This window comes from Carlito syrichta, unplaced genomic scaffold (assembly GCF_000164805.1).
Source record: "Carlito syrichta isolate Samal-C Ts95f unplaced genomic scaffold, Tarsius_syrichta-2.0.1 Scaffold314748, whole genome shotgun sequence".
NCBI classification, from domain to species: domain Eukaryota; kingdom Metazoa; phylum Chordata; class Mammalia; order Primates; family Tarsiidae; genus Carlito; species Carlito syrichta.
Window position 1 is genome coordinate 84,425 of NW_007258844.1, and position 12,045 is coordinate 96,469.

Consider the following 12,045-nt stretch of genomic DNA (forward strand, 5'->3'; position numbering starts at 1 on the left):
AGTATGTAGCAAAAGATTTTATTAAGAATTACCCTAGCCGGGCTCGGTGGCTCAGCCTGTAATCCCGCGCCTTTGGGAGGCTGAGGTGAGCAGATTGCCTGAGCCCGCGGGTTCGAGACCCGCCTGGGCAGCGAGACCTCATCTCTGCAATAAATCAAAAAATCAGCCGGGGTGGTAGCACACGCCTGTAGTTCCGGTACTTGGAAGGCTGAAGCGGAAGGATCGCCGGAGCCCAGCAGGTCGAGGCTGCGGTGGCCGGGAGCGGACACTGCACTCCAGTCTGGGCGACAGAGTGAGACTCCAACTCAAAAAAAAAAAAAAGAATTAACCTTGCCTTTCCAAAAATAGATTCTATGTTTTTGAGTCTTTGAATTATTCAAAAGGAAAGAAGAGGAAATAGAACTATTAAAATAATTTAATTTCTTTAATTTTAAAGATGTAGGGTCCATGTGTATACAAATATTCAGAAAATTGGTAAAGATAACTAAATTTTGACTATGGGTCCACCAAACATAGGTACCAAGCATTAATGTTATGGGAACACCATGAATTTGGGGTATTTGATATAAGGTGCATGGACAGCACTTGGAGAAGTTGGCTTTTACCACTGGGTTTCAACTTTATTTTTTTGTTTTCCTTGAGTAATTTGGAGGCAAAAGTATACAAAGAATAAAGAATGTAAAAGTAAACATTTTAGGTATAAAAGAAGGATTTTACAAATAGACTGCTTAATCTATAAGGATACCGTATATATTGCCAAATTTTCATCCTCTACTGCTTTGAGTATATTACTTGGGCATATTCTTTATGTTGTTAAGATTCTAGACTTACTATAGCAGTAGTTCTAATATTTTAATTGATAACTGGCCTAACACAGGAACAGCTGAGATAGTTCTAAGAAATCAAAGCACTTTCAAAAAACAGTAAAGGATCAAAACATTATACTATGACCTTACAACATACTACATCATGTACCCAAAGATAGTAAATATCTATCTGTTTATTTATTTATGGTCTGAACTCAGAAAGCCCCCATTCCTCTGATAATAAAAAGCGTAACTTTTTTTTTTTTTTGAGTCGGAGTCTCACTCAGTCGTCCAGGCTGGAGTGCAGTGGCACGCTCACGGCCACCCCAGCTTCAACCTGCTGGGCTCCTGCGACCCTTCCAAGTAGCCGGAACTACAAATGAGCACTACCACACCCAGCTAATTTTTTGATTTATCATAGAGACGAGGGGCTCACCAAGTTGCCCAAGCTGGTCGCAAACCACGGGCTCAGGCAATCCTCTCGCTTCGGCCCCCCAAAGTGCTGGAATTACAGCCTTGAGCCACTGCGTCTGTATCTTGAAATTGCCAAGAAAAGTAACCCAAATGCTTTCAGATTAACTCAGTCCTTCTAGAGTAATTAATCAGCTATTTTAACTTGAAATTCTCTTTTTCTCCTCTCCCTCCCCAAGAGGTATCTTTGTGAATGGAGAGCATACTTAGGTGTGCATGGTGCCATCTGTAGGTTTCTGGGTCTCTGCTGTGTAGTGATTGTCTTATCTGATCTCTGATCATATTGCAGCAGAGTCTGTTAAGGAGTGGCTGGTCCATTCTGATAATTTGGGTACCATGTTTCTTTGTCATGACTTCCATTTCTGAGGCTTCCATAAACAATGGCTTTCTTGTTCTAATGCTAGGCCCCTTCTGACTCTCTAGAGAGGGTCTTAACCTCCCTGTATTCCTCTGAAGAACAAAATAGTCAGTAACTTTCTCTGCACATTGCTATATTCATCAGTATTCGGTTGTCAAACCCTTCGTTCAATCACGGCTTCTTTCCTGCTGGAGTCCCAGTGCCATGTTGATTTGACAGCATAGTCAATGCATGGCTTTGCTAATACTGGAATTTCCTCCAAACTCATACAGGCATGATATGGTTCCTGATTTCTGCCCTGGCCCCAAAACCATGGTGGGATCACCCATGGATGGGGTGGGATGGGGACAAGGGTGGGAAAAGTGCTTTGGAAAGGGGTTGGGACAGAGTGCCAAACTTAGTCCTCTGGCTTCTGCCTTCCCTCTGTTACTCCAAGATTGAAAACTTCTATCTAATGTGGACTTTTCTTGGAGACTATCATACATTGTTTTAAAGCTATAACTTGAAGTCCAACTTTATGACTCAATTCTGCCAGAGAACGATCATGTATAAGGAAGTTTATCAAACTTAGAAAACATTATTCTCTCTCTCTCTCTCTCTCTCTCTCTCTCTCTCTCTCTTTCCCCTAACAAAGATTGGATCCCAATGCTGCTGCTTTTTATTTTATTTTATTTTATTTTATTTTACTATGTGTTTGAAAAGACTAGCTTTTAAGCTCAAACTGAACAATGACTTCTTTGTTATAGGGCTATACCCAACCTGTCCCAGAAGTAATGAATACTGCTGCTCCACTGATTTTGAAACTGTAGAGCATAATAATTTAAGGAAAATAAAAACAAAAATGGTGATTTAAGATTCTTCACGGTTTTCCTATAACATACTTACAATGGCTCAGTTAAAAGCTAGTTTAAATTTTTAAAAAGTGGTTTGATGAGAAGTGAGAGGAGAGTAAGAACAAAAGAACAGGGTACTACAGGGTATCAACTATATCATCGCCTATATCATCTTACCTCTATTGCAGGTAGAAGACAAGGGTTCTTGCCATTGCAGAGAACCCTATGTATAAAATCATCTATAAGCATGTTTTTGTAGACCTTCTGTGACTATGGCTACCTGATTATTGTTTTTCAAGTCATTGTCATTATCATTGCCACACATCAATCAGAGAAAACCCAAAGTCAAAAAATGTTCCCACATTGGAGTCTATTTGCTGATCAAATATGACTCCTTTTGTTAAGATCCAGGGGATACAACTCTCTAACATTCCTGAGCTAGAAGCGATTTAAGTCTCTTTAGTAAATGATTCATTTGTATATGAAAGACACTGAATCTAGTACCTAAATATGCTCTCCTTTATGATACAGCTGCTAGAGAGCTCAGGTTCCATTTGCACTTAAACTCTCCATTGTACAGATTCTTATGTATTTTTATTTTTCAATGTTTGTTTCTATTTGAGCACATTATCCCCATTATTTGTAATAACAACACTACAGGTAGTAGGTGTATACAACAGGATAGGTTGAGTTATTCTACAGTAACAAGCAATCATGAACTATCAATGCAATGTGATATAGAAGGTTTATTTCTTGCTCATACCACAAGTCCAATCCAGGTAAGTTCCAACTGCTCTATTGCCTTCACTAGGAAGCCCAGGCTGACAAAATAACTTTTCTCTGCAGTATTACCAGAAGGAAATTAAAGATTAGGGCAAAGCACATGTTCTTAAAACTTCCATCTAGGAGTAACATGTGTCATACTGATCACATTTCATTGGCCAAAGTAAGTCACATGGTTGCCTAAATCAGTAAGGCAAGGAATTGTACTCAGAAGCCCAGAGGACACTGGGGGATAACAACATATGTTATACTTATTAAATAATTATTCATTACAGCATTCTTACAAAATTCATATATTAAATGTTCATCAGAGTTCTGTTAGGAATTTTCTTCATTTTATAGACAAACAATAACAAGTTTAGCGAGACTTGTTCAAAGTCACACAGTTGATATGAAACTGGGTTGAGATTAGAACTGAATTTTTCTGCTCTAAGCCCAGTTTCAATTCTTGTTTAATATATGCATATGTCTCATACTTTTCTAGGGTAAAGAAGGGCAATGCATTTTTAAATATAAGAAACCAGTAAGAAGCTGAATGATCCACATTACTACTCCAGGGTTTAGAAAATCCAGCTTAATGGCAATGAGTTTTTCTTGAACCCTGTTTGAGGAATCATCTACCAATGGGTCGAACTAGGTGCTAATAAGCTAGTAATCTTTCACTGGCAGCTAACTAAGCTGAAGCCTGGAGGCACTTAGCAGTATGTGTTCAGAAAACCAATAAAATAGGGGTCAATAGGGATGGCTCACAGAGGTCAAAATGAGATTTTTGAAAACTAAAAATTATATGTAAGAAGTTGAGTTATATGTATGAGAAAGGACTAAAGGGAGAATTAAGGTTAAATGTATGCATTGCCTTTGTCTTAAGATGCCATTCTTTTACACATTAAAATAGAACTGTAAGGGCCTGGTTGGTGGCTTATGCCTGTCTACAATCCCAGGACTTTGGGAACCCAAGGGAGGGAAGATCTTTTGAGCTCAGGAGTTGGAGTCTGCAGTAAGCTATGATCATACTTCTACACTCCCACCTGACTACACTCCAGCATAAGTAACAGAGCAAAACGCTGTCTCTAAAAAAAATAAACAAACAACAACAACAAAATCCCACAAAACCACACACACACAACCAGCGAAAGTTATTAGATTAAGTCATTGGCATCTTAATTAGTCAATCACTGGTCCAACTCATACTGGAATTGTTGAATAGGCAGCTTTCCAGTTTGTTAGATACCTTTTTTTACATACAAAATTGTTCTTGTTTTTCCACTGCTATTCCACAGCACAGAGTGATTTTTTTTATGGTGCCACTAAAAATGACTAATTAGACAAATTTTGGGACACTATTATGTGCCAGTTCTTGTGCTGGACCTGAATGTGATACAGGCCGCACCTTCATGAAGCTGAAAGCCAAACAGAGGTGACTTAAATAATTACCCAAATATCTTTACAAATTAATATCAATTAATGCAGAATTGAAGCATTTTGGCAGCACATTCTATTTGCCTTCTCTTTATTTGGTATTCTCAACTGGACAGAAAAGCAACATGCAAATGTAATCACCTCAACTCTGATATTATGATTCATTTATCCTCTTTAATAGAAGGTAGATATTTGTTGTTCTTGTTGAGAACTGTTCATGCCAGGACAATTATATAGTAAAGATACTGAAATACTTTTATCATAATTGAAACTTATATGTTGAAGCTTATCATTTTTGAAGGTTTAAAATAATTTAAACTTTCCACATAAAATTTTAAAAAGTTATATTTAATAATTCATATGGTATATATGTGTCAACATTTAAAAATCATTTCAAACATAGGAGTAAACATTAATGTAGGAAAATATCTTTTGTTGGTTAACATTTCTTCCACATCTTCTTTTAAGAACTAAAATATGTTACTATAGATTTCTTTTAAAGTCTATGAAAATAAATGGTACTATATATTTAACTTTGCTGTAATAAAAATCTTTAAATTTTCTGGTTTCCAGAATATAACACCAAGTATGAAGTTCATCCTTGAATATCTTGAAGCACACTGTGCCGCTTAGCATAAAAGTAAAATCCCACAAACAGGTGGACAACATAATTTTCATTTTCCTAATGTATGCCAGAACCTAAATTGCATCTTGCCTTCATTTGAAACCCAACCATTCAGTTATAGTAAACTGACGTGATGGGAAGTTTATCTTAAGACTTATGTAATTGTTGCCCCTTGTGTATCATGCTATTTGGGGAATATACTTTCTGGGGATAACATATGGTGGAACAATCTTTCAGATTACCTGTGCTGACCCTGAGTTCGCATCATGGGGGTAAAATATGCTTCCAATTACAAGTGTCCTACGGGGATGCTATTTTTTATGAATTCAGGGTAAAGAACAGCAAAGGAGTCTGGGCTGTATTTGACAGCTGGGACAAAGCACCTTGAATCAATAAAATTCTTATTAATTCCATCCTAAGTACCTGCCATAGTTTCTCATTGACATGATTCTATAAATAACTAGATATAGAAACCTCTAATACAGGTATTGTACCGAATAATACCAATATTCCTGGAAAAGTTCTACATACTGACAAAAGTAACATCAAATCAATAAATAATTGCATGCCAGCTGTTTGTGGGCTCTGTCATAAGTGCTTTGAGGGTCATAAATTAATTTAAAGGCATAATTTATTTTCCTAAATTATGTTTCTAAAAATAAGTATAACTTTAACTTTGTCTATGCAGATCAGGGCTTACTGATCTTAAATACATGAATTTACTTTCAAAAATGACTCAACCACGCACAAACTATCTCCTAGGTTGAACCCTCCAAAATGCTAAGCCTAATAAATATTCTGCAGAGTCAAGTAAAATCTGACTAGAGAGTGATTTTTTTCTTACTTTTCTCTAAGTTTATGTAATATTCTAAATCATTTGTTGTTATATCAACAGCATTTTCACTAGTATATGAAAGTGGGTTCTTCACTCAAGAAGTCAATTTGCTCACTCATTAGAAGCAACTCCTCATCAGTTCACATTTGATCTTGAGATTGCAGCAATTCAGTTACATCTTTGGGCTCAACTTCTAAGTCTAGTTTTCCTGCTCTTTCCACCACATCTGCATTTACTTGCTCCACTGAAGTCTTGAACTTCTCAAAGTCATCCATGAAAGTTGGAATCAACTTCCTCCAAACTTTTATTTGCATTGATATTTTGAGCTCCTCCTATGAATCACAAATGTTCTTAATGGCATCTAGAATGGTAAATTATTTCCAGAAGGTTTTCCATCTTCTTCATTTGGATCCATCAGGGAAATCACTATGTATGGCAGTTATAGCCTAACAAAATGCATTTTTTAAAATAATAACAACTGAAAGTCAACATTATTCCTTGATTATGGGCTACAGAATAGATATTGTGTTAGCAGGCGTGAAAGCAACATGGATCTCCTTGTACATCTCCATCAGAGCTCTTGAGTGATTAGGTGCATTGTCTTTGAGTAGTAATATTTGGAAAATAATATTTTTCTGAGCAATACGTCTTAACAGTGGGTTAAAAATATTCAGTAAACCATGCTGTAAATAGATTTGCTGTAATCCAGGCTCTGTTGCTCCATTTACAGAGGACAGACAGAGTAGATTTAGCATAATTCTTAATGCTTTCAGAATAGTCAATGAGCATTGCCGGCAACTTCAAGTCACTAGTTGCATTATTCCCTAATAAGAGAGTCAGCCTATTCTTTGAAGCCAGGTGTTGATGTCTCTTCTCTAGCTATGAAAGTTCTAGATAGCTATGAAAGTCCCGGAAGTTCTGCTTCCAATAGAAGGCTGTTTTCTCTACACTGAAAATCTGTTGTTCATTATAGTCATCTTCACTAATTATGATCTTAGCCGGATCTTCAGGATAACTTGCTGCAGCTTCTCCATCATTACTAGCTGCTACATCTTGCACTTTTATGTTATGGAAACAGTTTCTGAAACTTCATGAACCAACTTCTGGTAGCTTCAGACTTTTCTTCTGAAGCTTCCTCACCTCTCTCAGCCTTTACAGAATTGAAGAGGTTCAGGGTTTTTAAGAAAACATTGTGGTTGGTTTGATCTTCTACACAGACCACTCAAACTTTTTTCATATCAGCATTAAGACTGTTTCACTTTTCTTATTATTTGTGTATTCACTGGAGTGGTATTTTAATTTTCTTAAATAACTTTTTCTTTACATTCCCAACTCTTCTAACTATGTGTCATAAGAAGTCTGGATTTCAGCCTATTTTGGTTTGCAACATGCCTTCTTCACTAAGTTTAGTCATTTTTTAGCTTTTTGTTTAAAGTGAGAGACATATGACCCTTCCTTTCACTTGAGAATTTATAGGCTATTGCAAGGTTATTAATAGGCCTAATTTCATTATTGTTGTATTTCAGGGGATGAAGAAGTTGGAAGAGAGAGGGAGAAGGGGAAATGTCCAGTCAGTGAAAAAGTCAGAACATGCACAACATTTATTAGTTAATTTTGCCATCTTTTATGAGCATGGCTGGTAATGCCCCAAAAGAATTGTGATAGTAACACCAAAGATCACTGATCACAGATCACAATAATAGACATAATAATAATGTAAAAGACTATAATATATTATATTACACTAGAATATAAACTTTATTTAAAAAACGGGGTAAGAGTTGACCATTCAACCCTTCCTACCACTACAAGAATCTCAAGGTAATTAAAACACTTAAAAAATATAGTTCTTGGCCAGGCATAACGGCTCAAGCCCATAATCCCAGCACTCCGGGAGGCCAAGGCAAGAGGATTGCCTTAACCCAGGGGTTCAAGACCAGCCTGGGCAACTTGGTGAGACCTCATCTCTACAATATACCAAAAAGTCAGCCAGGCATGGTAGCATGCTCCTATAGTTCCAGCTACTTGGAAGACTGAGGCAGAGGGATTGCCTGAGCCCAACATGTCGATGCTGGGGTGACCATCAGTGTGTCACTGCGCTCCAACCTGGGTGAGAGAGTGAGACTTTGACTCAAAAAAAATATATATATGTAGTCCTTATTCGAAAAGCTCATTAGCAGCCAGCCAATAAGAGGAATAAAAATTCTCTCCTTCTTTACATTTATTTAGTCCTAAGGAATTAAAGTGTTGTTTGAGTACCATTTATTGGATTAATGAGATCATATCACATGATCATATCAATTTCTGTTAAGTAACTTAGTCATTTTTAATTTATGTCTTCTTTTATTAAACAAATACATAAGTGGGGTGAGTGATTGCTATGTCTCAAGCTCTGATTACATGATCGTAGAGGTTTGAGGCTATAGATGTAACTGCAAGCGATTGCCCAAAATAATTTCTTGCATATTATAATTTATGAGCTTCTTATTAACTACATATCTATGTTCTCCCATTTTCACCCTCTTTCCCTTCTGTTTCAGCCATGCTACTCTTCTTCTAACTTACTGAAATGCACCATGCTTCCCCTTTCTACAGAGTCCTTACACATGTGTTCCCTTTACATGAAATAGGTTTTCCCCTCTTCTTCTGCTATTTAGTACCTTACTCTTCTTTCAGATTTCATCTTGTTCATCATAGCTGTTAGATGACATATTGGCAAGGTCATACTCCATCATATACTCTTAGAGAAAGATGAATTTCTTCTTCATTGCACTTATTACAAGTGTAACTGGAATTTGATGGTAATTTCTGTGGTTTCCCCATCAGGCCATTCCATAAAGAGCCACTGGTGATTCTACTCATTACTGTATCCCTAGTACATAGTACATCTTGGTCCCTATTTGGTGTGGCTAGCATAAGTAGTTGTTTTTCTAGGATTTAGTCTTACCCATTGCTATACATAGAATTATAATTTTGTTTGAGATAGCAGTATATCCAAATAAAATGCCTGAATTCCCAGACTCTTTAACAGCAAAGTGGTATGACACAGTTCTGGTCGGACACTCAGTGTTCCCAGGAAAGCTATAACTTTTCTAATACAAATACATTTACATCAAGATTCTTAATGTCTCATCTTCTGACCTCAAATGCGAATTTAAAGTTTTAGTTGTAGCAGTTATCTTGAAGAAATCAGTATGAAGATGAAAACTAACATGTTTCTAAGTTAACAAGGATGGTGAAGCAGAAAGATGGCATTATAGGGTGTTGTAATTACTCACATTGACAGGGTGGACCTCCACAAAAAACTGGCTCAGATGTTGAGAATGATGATGCCACACACATATTAAAAGGATATAAAAAGATAACTACTCACATATTGAACTTCTAGGAAAAGCAAGGCAGATAGGAGAAGCTACAAGTTCACAACTAATTATCTTGTATGTGAGACAAATCTAGCAAAAATGAAACATCAGATATGTTTTGGTTGCTGACTAACACTCTGTCAGGCTTCCTCATCTTCAGGGATTTAAAATAGTAAGTGAAATTAAAATTTCTAAGAAGTGACTTAAGAGTAAGTGCTCCTCCAAATTAGGAAAATGAAAGCATTACTTTCTAAAACAAAAATTTTAGGCCATTGAGGGCAGGGCTTATATTTTACCCCATATATCTCAATAGCAACTGAGACTGTTACTAAATAAAGTTTATTATAACATTCCTAATTTATCAAGATGGCAAAATTATACCAATTCATTTGTTCATTCAGCAGATACTTATATAATTCTACAGTATGCCAGATATCATGAGAGACATAGGGAATATACAGATTCATACTATGTAGCCTCTGTATTTCACAAGCCCACAGTCCAGTGAGAAAGACTGACATGTAACAAATAATCACACAGAAGAGTAATCAAATATGAAAAAATTGCCATGGGAAGGTGCTGGATGAGCACCAGCTACCCAAGAAAAAGAATAATAGAAAACAAGAAATGAGCATAAAGAAAGAAAGGAATTCAAAAGTAGTAATGTGTTTTGAGGGGGTTTGAACAGAGGATACGGAAGTTAAGACAGTAGGACACAGCAAGAAATTATGCTAGATGGTATATTAAATTCATATTAGGATTGACTTTGTGTCTTGAGGAGTTCATAAACTGCAGGGCAAATGATTTACTTCTGAGTTATAGCAAGGTGATTTTGACCACAGCAATACTTCCTACAGAAGTGTTCACTTTTTAAATAGTTGAGATACAAAGTGGACACCACTTACCTAGGGATCACCTATTGTTAATTGTTCATCCTTAATTTATCTAGATAAAGTAAATGGTACTATATATGAGTTATAAGAAATTTTTTAATAAAGTAAAATATGACTTCAAACAAATGTAGAAGTGAATGATGCCCTTTCAAAATTGTTTCCTTGAAATGCTAGACAACTATTTGAGCATTCCACCAGTAAAGTAAATATGTTTATTTACTGCTCACTGAAATTGTTTTAGAAACATTTGGCACATTCTTTTGAATTACCTGGAAAGTAGAAAATTTCTCTTGTCTCAACTTGGGTTTGACTTTTAGAAATAATTGAATGTCATTTGGAAAAAAATCTAGTGAATAAAGTGGATATCATGTTTGTTAACAAAAAATAAAACATAAAAACCAAATTTGGTCAGTACTATCTTTTCTTGATAACAATATCAGCAAAATATAAAAACAAAATATGACTCTACAGTAACGATATTTGTTTTTTTTAATGGAAAGGACTTAATGAAATTCCATTTCAAAAAGATAATTTTTTTAACATAAATGGATAGCATTGCAAAATGACAACTTTGATGGACAATCTTGATTGCACACATTAATAATAACAGTGTACTGTTATGGAAGCCCAGTGGACTCGGAGAACAGCCCCTAGTTCCCTGAGTAGTAAAATAGCATGTCCAGGAGGCAGAAGAATACCAAGAGGCTTTTAATGACTGGGTGGACACTGTTCTCTTCACATGTGTGCAAACCCCTTACAGGAACACAACATCTAGCTCCACTCATGCTCCTAGCACATGTCATCACATTTTCCTTCTTTCTTCCTCATGCCTATAATTCTAAACTGAACTCCTCTGATCCCCAACATCTTTGAAGACTTTTAGAGTCAACAAAAACTAAGACATACCTTTTTTTGCTTAAAGAAAAGCCATAGGTATGTTCTTTATATCAATATAATAGCTACTGAGTATAGAGATTGTTATAAGAAAGATCTAGGTATTGGTATTCTGTTGCTTCCCCTCATCTTGGAGTATACACACATTCACAGCATACATTTTGTGAGCTGACTACCAAATGATTGAGTTTCATCCAATTGAAGACCCTGGGAAAAGCAGGCAGTATTTCCTTGTAATGTTGCAGGCCTCTCAGAATGCTTCTAAAATGTTTGTTCAACAACCCAATACATGAGCATTCATGTACAGATAGAGAAAGACCACTGTGCAAACCTCTTGACTGAGAGCCACATTATTCAGGATAATGGTCTGGCTACCTATGATATATCAGTCTACCTTACCAATAGCAGGGACATAAATAATTAGCTGGAGAAATGAAATTTCATGTGAAACAGTCATAAGAAGTTCTGATATATTTCTTCTCAAATCCTGAAAGGGATTGAGCTCCTTCATAAGCCATATAAGCTTGATATTATGGCTCAGATCAGAGGAGAGATGACTCTCATGGAAGCAAAGGATAGTACTCTTCACATGACTTTATAATGGAACCATGTAGAACAAGGAAAAAAAACTGGACTTGTTAGGTATCCCACCAAATAAACACCGGCAACTCATGTGGTAGTTGATATCAACTTCCACCTGCTCACATGTACAACTGTCAAAATAGATAGATTCTTTTTTGGGGTTTTTTTGGGGGGGGGTTGGAGA